At 44.2% G+C, this 12,854-nt stretch overlaps 1 protein-coding gene across 3 annotated transcripts in view; it reads right to left on the reverse strand.

The window, feature by feature from the left end:
* Nucleotides 1–11,284, reverse strand: part of FAM20B (FAM20B glycosaminoglycan xylosylkinase) — a 49,686-nt gene extending 38,402 nt beyond the window's left edge. The window contains exon 1 of one of the 3 annotated variants that reach the window (XM_032291284.1): nucleotides 11,230–11,284. The gene's annotated coding sequence lies outside the window, so the exon portion shown is untranslated. Of the gene's footprint in view, nucleotides 1–10,993; nucleotides 11,196–11,229 lie in introns of those variants that run through there. The other 2 variants (XM_032291283.1, XM_032291285.1) reach the window with 2 other exon arrangements.
* Nucleotides 11,285–12,854: the final 1,570 nt, after the last annotated feature.

Here is a 12,854-nt window from a genome sequence, read left to right on the forward strand (position 1 = left end):
TTCACGGCTCATCCCCAAGGCCCATCTCTAAGGCAATTTTTGGTCCCTCCTCACACTCTTAAAGTAACTTCTCCCTCCTTTTGGCCGGTACTTAACTATATTCTGCCTTGTATAATAGCTTATTGTATATGGTTCTTAATTATCCTTTCAGAATCTTGGCTCCTTAGAATGATCCCCTTCACTCCTTTATGTGTGAGAGAGAAGAAAGTATCCAAGACAGGGTTTCCATGCCATATGATCTTCCTTTTTTATTTGGAATAAGGAGCATACTATATTCTGCAAACTGGATTTTTCCAAAGATTCCCCATTTCAGACACTAAGGAAATAAAAGCAAATTCACTGGGTATATTCCAAACTATTCACGAAAACCTCACTAACATTCCCAGAAGAGTGTGCCTGCTCTATTTCACATCCTCAGCTCCTCCTATAAATGCTTCAAGCAGTGCAACAATGTCCAGTTATACATGGTCATTTATTTTAATGTTTCTGTTATGCAGAACAGAAACTACTTCAAAGAGCAAATAAGCTCAAGGTAATAACATAACTTTAAAAAACGTTTTAAATATAAAAAAGGCAGTACAAATGGCATATCTGTAAATAGTTTTCACATGGAAAGCTGGCATAAACTCCCAGCCTGGAGTTCTGGAAAGTAGACCTTTATAAGGAATTTTCCTACTGAACTCTGGTTTCACCCTTAGCTCCATTAGCTACATGGCACTTGCTACAAAGGCTAATTTACTTATTTACTTTCTTTTTTTATTTTGAGACAGAGTCTCGTTCTGTCACCCAGGCTGGAGTGCAGTGGTGCTATCTCAGCTCTCTACAACCTCCACCTCCTGGGTTCAAGTGATTTTCCTGCCTCAGCCTCCTGAGTAACCGGAATTACAGGCATATGCCACCAGCCCCGGCTAATTTTGTATTTTTAGTAGAGATGGGATTTCTCCATGTTGGTCAGGCTGGTCTCAAATTCCCGACCTCAGGTGATCCGCCTGCCTTGGCCTCCCAAAATGCTGGAATTACAGGTGTGAACCACCACACCCAGCCTAATTTTTGTATTTAGTAGAGATGGGATTTTGCCATGTTGGCCAGGTTAGTCTCAAATTCCTGACTCAAGTGATCCGCCCACCTTGGCCTCCCAAAGTGCTGGGCTTAGAGGCATGAGCCACCATGCCCCACCAGCTAATTCACTTTCATTCTACACACACACACACACACACACACCTCACTCTCTCTCTCTCTCTTTTTCTCTCTCTCTCTCTCTTTCATCCTACTCATTTTATAAATACTGTCTAAAGACAAACTTAAGACTACGAAGTTGTTTTGAAAGAACGGATATAGATTCCACGGAAAAAAAGTGAGGTCTTAATGTGAAGTCTTCTTTCAAGAATCTCTTCTCTGGTCTGTGCCTCCAAGATGACAAAGAAAAGAAGGAACAAAGGTCATGCCAAAAGGGCCACAGCCACAGCTATTCGCTGCAGGAACTGTGCCCGATGAGCGCCCAAGGACAAGGCCATTAAGCAATTCCTCATGTGAAACATAGTGGAGGCCACAGCAGTCAGGGACATTTCTGAAGTGAGCGTCCCTTCGATGCCTATGTGCTTCCTAAGCTGTAGGTGAAGCTACGTTATTGTGTGAGTTGTGCAATTTACAGCAAAGTAGCCAGGAATCAATCTCACGAAGCCCTCAAGGACCGAACACCCCTACCCCGATTTAGACCTGCGGGTGCTGCCCCATGACCCCCACCAAAGCCTGTGAAAGAAGCTGAGTCCTTAAAGACTGAAGATAGACTATTCTCTGCAGAAAAATGAAATGGAAATTGTACTTAAAAAAAAAAAATCTGCTGATGGTGGAAGAATATATACAGAAAAGCATGTTGTCATGGGGGTCTACAAATCATGTGATAAATCTCAGTGTTTGTGGCTGCTGAGGAACAGGAGAACACCTGGCCTTAACACTTACTACCTTACTAGAGAGTCCTGCAAGCCACCAATGAGATTCCAAGCCTTATTAGAAGTGTCTCCATGAATTGCCCTCTGATTAAGTGACAGCCTCAGACTACTACTTCTGAGGTCATAGAGAAAAAATACCAAACTCTGCTCATAGCAACCAAAAGTGAAAGTTGTGGTAAAAGTTTCACTTATTGTGCTTCTAATTTAATGGTCAAATTAGGTTCTTATGACTGAAGCAGAATGTAACATGCCTTGTAAATGTAAAGTACCACAAGGCAAATGCTCAGTACGAATGTTTCATGCAGAGGACTAGTAACAAAGGAGATCTGAGGCAATGGGGTGGGATTTCTTCACTAGTATAGAATTATATTTATGCACACAATGTCTCTGCCCTTGATCCTGAGTACGAACTACAAAGACCCCTTTACAAAATTCTTTGGTAATCGTTGGTTTCAGTAAAATTCTGAAGGTTTGGTGAGTATAGGAGGTAAGACTTGAATCTGAGTTTTCTTGTTGACTGTCTCCAAAGACAGACACTAACAATTTCTCCTATCAAGAGGCGGAGTCAGGGCCAAACACGGTGGTTCACACCTATAATCCTAGCACTTTGGGGGGCTGAGGCAGAATGATCTCCTGAGCCCAGATATTCAAGACCAGCCTGGGTAACATAGCAAGACCCTGTCTCTATTATTAAAAAAAAAAAAAAGAGAGAGAGAGAGAGAGAGAAAGAGAGGTGGAGTCTGTTTTTCCTCCGCCTGAATCTGGGCTGGCTTTGAAACTTGCTTTGACAATAGAATGCTGTGGAAGTGACTGTGTGCCAGTTCTGGGCCTATGCCTTCAGAGGCCTGGCAGCTTCCACTTTCACTTTTTTGGGGATCTAGCTAACATGTAAAGAAGCTCAGTCTAGACTACCAAATGGCAAGTGATCTATATGGAGGGAGAGGTCCAGCCAACCCTTTGCTATTCTGGTCACCCCAGCTGAAGTGCCAGACATGGACATGACACTTTCAAGGGCATTCCAGTCCCAGCTGCGGTCCAGGAGAATATAGTCACTGTTGTGACCCCAGCCTATACCATGTGGGCAGGAACATGTGAGACCAGATGACCTACATAATTATTAGAAACAATAAATCACTGTCTTAAGCCACTGTTATTTTGAGGTAGTTTGTAAAACCCAACATTCTCCTATCTGTTCTGCCCCTACCAACTCCTTTTGGGGATGCTAAAAATACCGGGGAGGAGATGTAGGGAAATAAACTGTGTGACTAAAACCAATTCTCTCAGGGAGGGGATAATCATTAAACTAACCATTAAGTACAAATAAAAGTTGGACTGATAAATTGTTAGGTCATATCTGTAAATGATTATTAATGGCTTCTATGGAGCAATATACTAATTATGAAAGTTATATTTATTTTTTTCTGTCTTCATTGTATATATTTAGAAAGATACAGAATTAACAAGGTCTCTTAAAGGTACCACAAGAAGAAACAGATTCTCAACTGGATCATTTACTAAAATCCACTTGCAAACTTCAGAGCCCTACTTAGACTTATGCAGAGCAATCAAGGCTAACCTCACACATTCACACATCGACACATGTCCAGTTTATAAAGCCTAACTTTTGTACTGCAGCCAAAACATAAATAGCAAAAAATCACATCCTTTAGCATCAAAAAAGTTAGACACATACACACTTTTACCGTGGGCTAAGTCTTGTATACTGCCCTTTTGATTTTTAACTAGCAGTGACAACAGGGCACTGCGCATGTTATTATTAGCTGTCATGAGTTTACATCCCCTGTTCCCTGGAAATAAATGTAGTCTCTCCTGAGGAGTAGTGGCAGTGATAAATAAAATTAAGAGCCTTTAGAAAGCTTTTAGTATAGTATGACAGTCAAGACCTCCAGAGAGGCAAAACCTCCAATATTAAATAGCATTAAGTGTTTATTATCTCAGTAAATGCTGAGTACCCCTGGAAAACCAGCCCACTCCTCCTTTGCTGCCTGCTGCCTGACACAACAGCATGCTATTCTTCCTTTCATCTTCACATGAGGGTCTTCAACTAAAAATAAAAACTAATACCAAGTAATAGCATTAATCAGTATCTATATATATGTTTCTTCCTTTCCTTGCTAATTCTCCATTTAATAAATAGATTCTCAATTCACCTTCTTATTTTAAATATAAGATCTCTGTAGCAGAGGGGTTAAAAGTGTGTCTTCTGGGTTCAGAATGCTTGGGCCTGGATGCTTCCTTTATCACCTAATGTGGGTCTTGGGAAAGAGATTTAACTTCTGATCTCTCTGGGTCTTGGATTCTGCATATTTTAATGAAACAGGAATACTATTACCTAACTTAGAGGGTCATTAAAAATGAATGAGCCAGCTATTCAGGAGAGTGAGGTGGGAGAATGGCTTGACCCCGGGAGGTGGAGGCTGCAGTGAGCCAAGATCACGCCACTGCACTCCAGCCTGGGCGACAGAGCGATATCCTGTCTCAAAAAAAAAAAAAAAAAAAAAAATGAGATGTCTACATGTATTGTGCTAAGATTAGTGCCTGGATGACCCACAGTAATCACCTGCTAGTCATTATCACTATATCAAAAATCCAAAGATAACCTCCTGAGAGGAGAAAAATGACAAAGAAAATCCTCACTGGATTCAATATACCATAATGTTGCCTTCTCAGTTACATAATCAGGAGCCAAATACACACATTGTATCACTAAGAGTTTAGTAGTAATTAGTAGTCTTGTATTTCTGAACCAAATCCTTTCCTAAATTTGAGAGGTAGATAAGACTATGCAAATAGATATCTTCAGAGTGAGTGTCATGTGAAGCAGAAGACTGGGAAGTTGCCACTAATTTGATCAACCTGTTTCTCTTCTCTACAAAGTTCAATTCTACCATATTCAAAGTAACTGAAACAAATGGGAACCATGAACTTATCTTACCTCACAAAAAAGGCTAAAATAGAATGCCTTTCACAACTGTTTCAGTTTGGATAATCAGTTCTGTGTTTTAAAGATGACAGCTTTTCAGGTGCTAAAGCCCTAAAGATAAGCCTTAAGAGTAACTTAAAAGTACAGGTATAGAAAATCTAATTCTCGCATAATCCAAATTGGTCCAAGTGTCAGGTTTTCCTTACTGTTTTCACTTCCACTTAAACATTTATTTACATCTGTAAACTCAGAATCCCTAACGTGAAATTCTGCAGCAAGTCCGCCCTGAAGGAAGGCAACTAAAACCATCACCAGGCATTAATGAAGCCTTTCTCGCTGGATGTGAAAGTAAAAATGAAATAGGTAATAACTGAATAATTTCAATAAGTGAACTGAAAAAAATTCAATCCCTGCAACCTGTCCCATTTAACCCTTCATTTAGGGCAACCCTCTTCCTTGAAAAAGAAAAAGAAAAAAATTTTAGCTTATACTGCTGGTGAGCTTTGTTCTAAAAAACCAACACACACAGTGATCTTGACACTATGTGGAAATGAGTAACAATTTGCATTTTACTTTAAATGAGCCAGGTACAATGAAGCTTCCCAAGTTCCAGGTATTTCACAGATCAATTGTCAGTATAGAACCACCACTTAAGGCTAGATTACAGAATCTAATTTCTGTATAGTATTGAAATATGGAATTGCAAATAATATAACATTTTCCTTCAACTTTTCATATGCTTTTCATCTTTAGTGTTCAATTCACTACAGCTCTTAGGAAACCACATAAACTTTATACAACAATAGACCTCGCATTTTTTAGCCTTGTGTTCTATGGTAGGTCAAGCTGGCGGCCCACACAGGAGATCACTTTCAGAAACAGAACCTCAAACAGGTCTGTACTGAAATGACGGTTAGGTGGCTCCAGGCATGATCCCTCTGTGCAATATGAACACACACACACACATTTTTTTTTTTTTTTGGCACACCTGTCTCTTCTAAGATATTGTGAGTTTTTGAGGATGGGATAGGTTTTACTCACACTTTGTACATCCAAGAAACTTGGCACAGTGCAGGGCATATAAGCGGTATCTGATAAATGTTTGTGGAGTAAAAGGAGAAAAAGGCAAGGGAGAAAGATCTTTAGGGTTGTAAGAGTATCTTCTAAACTGGCAACTCTCTGGTTTAAAGATTGCTTCTTCCAGAGACATAGGAAAATAAGTCCTATAATGAATTCAAATATACAGTATATAAAGGATGCAGAAATATCGAATATGTATACCAATTATATACACTCAAGTTAAAATTGCCACCTTCTGTATATCCTGCTTCCACCTTTCAAGGCCACCACTATTGCCAACCTGGTTCCCAGTACTGGCTGGGACTGAGAGTAAAGACAACCTGGAAATGCTAAAAGGAAGAAAGGAGGTTGTTGTCTAAGACACTGCCCAAGGATGATACAAGACAGGGCTGAAATCAGATCTTCAAGTATTATTGGCAGTGCTTTTTGAAACGAACCAACACTAGTAAGTACTTCCGTATTATTTTGTTTTTTTCTACAGAAAGAACTACAGGAACATAAATGCACCTATACAAGCACAAGTTCACTATCTACATCAATGATAAGAAACAAACAAAAAGGTCTCTGGGCAGCAAAAACTGTTACAAAGTTCATACCCCAATACTCAGAGAAGAGCAGGTAGAACGTAACAAAGCCTATTTAGCTGTTTTACATTCAATGTCAGGAAGCTCCTACTCCACAGATAAGAAGCCCCAAATTTAAAAGAGGGCAGCAGGGATACTAACAGTAGCAAAAGAGCAGCTTTCCACCACTGAAAGAAGACACAGACTGACTACTGAATCTGACTCAAATAAAGTCAATTATTCAAAAAGCAGAGAGGACAGCAACCTACATTTTTCAATCATCTCAAAGCCTCACTCAATTACTGCCAGTACGCTAGTAATCATAACCAAAGCATATAATACACTGTAAAAAATTTCCCACAAAAGGTATAGCTCAAATAAAATGTTCACATATAATACCTTATTTCCCAATAACATTAGGTAAATGAGGCATTGCTAGTATATTAAGCAGAAAGTTAACATTTGAGAGCAGGGAATGATAGACTTCACTGCCTCCCTCCGGACTTGGTTCTGTCCTCTATACACGTTCATAATTGCATATTCCTTGGCCAGCCTTTATAATATGCCCAAGTTGGCACGCTCTTCTCTAAAACGGGTTATCTTGTCAGAAAGTATAGACCTTAAAAACACACCAAAGCTCAAGGTCTTTTCTGCATCAGCTTACATTTTTCTTATCTCATACTGGGATGACAGATGCACATCCTAGATTCTTTACGTCCAGAGATAGGCATTTTTCCTTTTGTTTTTGGTAAGAAAGACCAAATCAGAAGTGAGATCTCTGCATTATGTTCTCTTCTAGGCAGTTCAAACAGTCATGTTAACATTATAAGTTAGTCAGAAGTAGGGCCGGGCATGGTGGCTTACGCCTGTAATCACAGCACTTTGGGAGGCCGAGGCGGGTGGATCACCTGAGGTCAGGAGTTTGAGACCAGCCTGACCAACATGGTGAAACCCCATTTCTAAAAAAAAAAAAAAGAGTCAGAAGCTGGTTTCAATAGCAAAGTAAGCTCCTGTTCTGCAGCCCAGGCCCATGTTAATGTATTCATTAGTACTTAGGGTTACACAGGCAGCTGAAGAAAGGAAAACAGGAAGATACATGTAGGGGTAGAAAAAGGAACTGAGGCCAGGCGCGGTGGCTCACGCCTGTAATCCCAGCACTTTGGGAGGCCGAGGCAGGTGGATCACGAGGTCAAGAGATCGAGATCATCCTGGTCAACACGGTGAAACCCCGTCTCTACTAAAAATACAAAAAATCAGCTGGGCATGATGGCGCGTGCCTGTAATCCCAGCTACTCAGGAGGCTGAGGCAGGGGAATTGCTTGAACCCAGGAGGCGGAGATTGCGGTGAGCCGAGATTGCGCCATTGCACTCCAGCCTGGGTAACAAGAGCCAAACTCCGTCTCAAAAAAAAAAAAAAAAGAAAGAAAGAAAGAAAGAAAAAGGAACTGCTGGAGAAATATTCTAAGAAGGGATAATTCCCCTCTTCCTCCTGCAAAATAAGGGACAAGGGCATTCAGGGTCAGTTCTATTGGCATGGCCATTACCAAGAGCTCTAGGTTCTTCTACGCAAAAACACTGGCTATCAATCCAGCTGCCCAATTAGCCTAGCCAGAGCAGGCTGCAGGAGCAAGTTTGTGAAGCTCCACCTGACTGGAACCTGCACAGGCTACTCCCAGGCTGCAGGTAGCTTAGAACACCATACAATCACAGAAGCAAATACACCTCAATAGCACATTTTGAACAGTAATCTGAAAAACGTTTTCTAGGCTTTTTTTTTCTTTTGACAAAAAGAGGGACTAAACAATTTGGTAATACAGAATATTTCCCCTTCCCTCATACTGTTTTCCATGTATTCATTCAACTGACACTGATAAATATTTCTTGTACACCTTCTACAAACAGGCACTGTTAGGTGCAGAGAGAAAAGTACACAGATTATCATAAGGATTACAACAAACTGTAGGGCCTCATTATAACTGTGCTCCCCAACCCAATCCATAAAACCACATGGCACTTAGTCCCAGAAGGACCAGACATTCAGATCCAGAAGCCTGTCTTTTTTTTTCTTTGAGATGGACTCACTCTGTAACTAGGGTGGAGTGCAGTGGCGTGATCTCAGCTCACTGCAACCTCCACCTCCCGAGTTCAAGCGATTCTCCTGCCTCAGCTTCCTGTGTAGCTGGAACTACAGGCGCACGCCACCAAGCACAGCTAATTTTTGTATCATGTTGGCCAGGATGGTCTCAATCTCTTGACCTCATGATCTGCCCACTTTGGCCTCCCAAAGGGCTGTGATTACAGGTGTGAGCCACCTGCCCTGCTGTTTCCCTTTAATGGTTTGCAACTGTGACCACAGAATACAAAGAACAGCCTCCTGCTTCTGTTATGAGATTGCGGCAATCAAGAGACACCCTCTTTTAAAAAGTTATCAATTCAAGAGCTGAAGTATCTGGCTTTAGGGTTTTACACCAATGAAATGACAGTAACACAAAGTGTAGGAAGCTGAAGTCTGCCCTGAAGGTAAAGAAACAGAAAATCTCATTTAGGAATTTAAAATTCAGCAGAGATAAAAAGCAGAAACTTTAATGCTGTGTGAAAGGGTTGGAATCTACAAATGGAAATCAAGAGAATAAACTAAAAAGGAATTACCAATTTAACATCATTCTATGACATAAAGGATTATAAAAATAAAGATGATAGAAACAGTGATGTGTTTGTTCTCTAATCTTAAGAACCAAAACCAAAAGCAGGGCCTGTGTTTTCTAGGTTCCGTTCATTCACCAAAACATAGCTATTGTCCTACTAGTTCTAGAGAAATGAATAGGGCCTATTGGTGTCATATTTTCACCAGCCAGAGAAGAAATGCTGTGAACTCCAAGATTTCTTGATCGTCTTTTACCTGTATCCATATTTATCACTGCACTTTATCATGAGTGAGGCTCAGAGCCTGAATTATTATACTTGTGTGTGCCTTTTTATTCTCCTTTGATAAGCAATTTCCAATGGAAAGGGCCTCCTGCTGATTCCATTGTACCATTCTAGGGGCCAAAGTCCAACATCTTTGCAAACGTTAGAAAAGTTATTAATAGACAACATTGATTTTCAATCTCCCTGAGATCGGCTATGGCTCTGGGAAAATAATTTAGCATCTTTACCACTTGTACCTCAGTTTCTCAAAGACAAGTCGTGATAATAAATTTTATGTGAGGAAGTGCTCTAAGCTTAGCTCAAAGGTCCTGCATAAACTCAAGTAATGCTTGTAATACATAAACAAGCTAAAATCTGTAACCCGATTTTTAGAAATCAACACCAGTGAAATTTGTGCAAGAATTTACAACGCAAGGATAGGCGTGGCCAGTAAATGGCAATCTTAACTTTACCAGATTATAGATTTAAAAAGTCCTACAATTTGAAAGCTAAAAAAAACCCCCACATTCCTACTTCCCTTCCAAGTGAGAAAAAACCTTCAGAGGGAAGCTGGCTGGGTGGGGAAGATACTGATATCTGGCACTAGACTCAAGTTGCAATACCAAGCAACTCTCATTTTCCCAAATTAGAAACTCCTTTCCCATCCCAATGATGGTATGGCCTTTAAAAGGACTAATAATTCCATAAAGACTAACCAAGCCCTATTTTCCCTACTTTCCCTCCAATCCATCCTTCTACCCCTTCATTTCCTATCCAGAGACTGGCAGGTAACAGAAGCCAGATCAGAACGAACCCACAATCAAGGACGCAGCTCGACAACTGTTCACATTCATCATTAAGGGCAACCTATCGGTCAGCTCTTAATCTCGGGGCCGTCACACCCGGAAATGCAATCTCAAGCGCAGCCCACTGAGGGTTAACACAGCATTCCTTAAGTTGTGCCCTTCTGCGAGCGCCCCGCGCAGGACCCCAGGAGACCAAGGGCCCCGGGCACAGTTGCCCCGCCTCCTGCCTCCGGCCTGCAGGTCACTCGCGCTTCCCGGCCACGAGGCGGGCCCAGCAGAGACCCCGCGAGGGCGCGCTTCCTGGGCTGCCGCAGCGGGCGCTCGGGGGAACACAAGAGGGGCACTGGGGCCAGTCGCCTCTGGGGACCGCGCAAGGGGTCGAGGGACGGTCCCTAGAAGGACCCCGGACAGCCTGAGGCAGCCCCAGGTAGGGCCCGCGCCTCAGGTGGGCCAGGGAGGCGGCTGCCGAGGCCGCGTCCCTACAGCCGCGACCGCACGCAGGAATGCGCGGCTCGGGCGGGTCTCCCAGGCAGCCTCGGGCCCTCGCCCGAGACCCACCCGCGGCCACTCCGGGACGACTCAGGGAACCGGTGCCCGGCCCCTCAGGGAGGCGCCCCGCCCCCAGGCGGCCCCAGCCCGGCGCGCGCCACGCACCGCGCCCCGCCCGCGTGCCGGTCCGCGTTTTCCCGCCCGCCGCACCGGGGGCGGGGGTCGCGCGCCCTCCCCCGCCCCCACGCCACTCACCTGTCGGGCCCTAGGCTCGCTCCATGGCCGCCCGCGCGGTGCGGTGCCGCGCGGCCCCGGCCGCCCCCGCCGCCTCCGGGGAGGGGCAGCCCCACGCCGCGCTCACCGCCCCCAGCCGCCGCCGCCACTGCGGCTCCCGCCCACCCCCGGCCCGGCCATTCCCAGGCCACCTCTCCCCGCGCTGAGCGGCAGTCCCACACCCACCCCCCGCCTCCGCGGCCCCTGGCTGTTGGTACCGTCCTAGCGTAACGCCTGCCCCGCGGCCAATCCCAGCGCTCGCTCGGCGCGGCCCCGCCCCCGCCCCGGTAGGCGGCCTCTACTGGACCCGCTCCGGACGGCCCCCCTTAACCCCTTCCGAGCCGGGTGCGCCAGCTTAACTCTCTCGGCGCCGGCCCTGGTCTGTACTCCTCCGGGCCGCGCCGCGCTGGCAGGATTATATGAACTGGCCTCTCACTTCTCACTTCCTTCCGTCTTTTCCGTCTTTCTTTTTTCTTTTTCTTTTTTCTCCATTTCCCACCCCGTCTTCGCGTTTTCTTCTCTGCTTTTCTTAGGTAGGTAGGCAGCAGGACTGGAGAGTTGCGGTCCCCTGGGTCAAGTTCTGTTTGTGAGCAGCATCTTCCCTCCTCCTTTTGCCTTTTTAATTTGCCTTGACTTCTGCAGGGAGGTTCTGCCTATCTAAATGTATCCCCCGCCTCTTTTGCCCAGGAAGAAGGCTAGCTTTCCCACACTGAGTGCAAATGGCTCTTTCTTCGGACCAGAGCAGAGCGTCCTGCTACATGCTTTCAGGAGCATCTCACAAAATTATGATTCATTGGTTGCAAGATTAATCGTTTTACATCTGTCTTTTGCTAAGGACCGTAAGCCCCATGAGGGCAGGTCAGTCGCCCCTGGGTCTCCAATGCCCGACCACAGTGCACCCAATGGGCGCGGATAAATGGTGTGAATGAAAGATTCTCCCTTTTGTTTGCTTTCCACTGACTTTATACAAAGCTGCCACTGTGTCCATCCATTTATTCACCATATACTAAAACGCGGACTTAGTGTGCCTGAACCTGAAATATAATGCAGGTTGCTCCGTGGGATAAGATGCGTGATGGAGAAAGACTGAGTTGACACTTTTTCTTCAGGCCAAATAGTTCGATCAGTAAGGTGTATTGGGCAGAATTCTTCCTTATTTGCTGTATGATACAGGATGTACCAGTTAACTTCGCTGAGCGTCAGTTTCATTATCTGGAAAATGGGAGTTAATCACAGCACCTAGTTCACAGGGTTGTTGTGAGGATTCCGTTAGGAGATGTGTGGGGAAAGTACGCTAAGATTATTGTGTAGGATTAGCTGTTGTTCATCTATGTATTTACTGAGAATTTACTATCAGGAGATCCTAGAGAAATAATTGGGCTTGACACCCGTTCCCGACACTGTAGTTAGGGAGGCAGCATTAATCACTGCAGGAGGCGTACAGTCAAATGCAGAAGGCATTGTATCAGCCTTTTGCTGCGTGTAGCTGAAAAGGTTTGGAGGTCGTTTTCTGGCCAGGGAATACATAATTCTTGGGGAAATGAGCAGGATGATAATGAGAATCTACCTTATTTTCCTGCACAGAAAGATCGGTCTGCTTGCAGTTAGCTAATCTTCCTGAACCTTGCTCACTGCATCAGGAGATCATAAAGCAAAAGGGTAAATCAACAGTTCCTTTAAGACACTTTACCCAAAAGGATTCTCCTTTCTTGCCCGTAACTCTGACAAGGACAGTGAGGGTGAACGCTCCAGCTGTCATTGTTCAGGAAAAGGCCAGCTTATCCTGCAGCCTCAGCTTCCTGGGCGGATGATCCCTTCTGCCTTCAAGGATTTTCAGGTGGGG

Source organism: Sapajus apella, unplaced genomic scaffold (assembly GCF_009761245.1).
Source record: "Sapajus apella isolate SASKATOON/1434 unplaced genomic scaffold, GSC_monkey_1.0 scaffold25, whole genome shotgun sequence".
Classification (NCBI taxonomy): domain Eukaryota; kingdom Metazoa; phylum Chordata; class Mammalia; order Primates; family Cebidae; genus Sapajus; species Sapajus apella.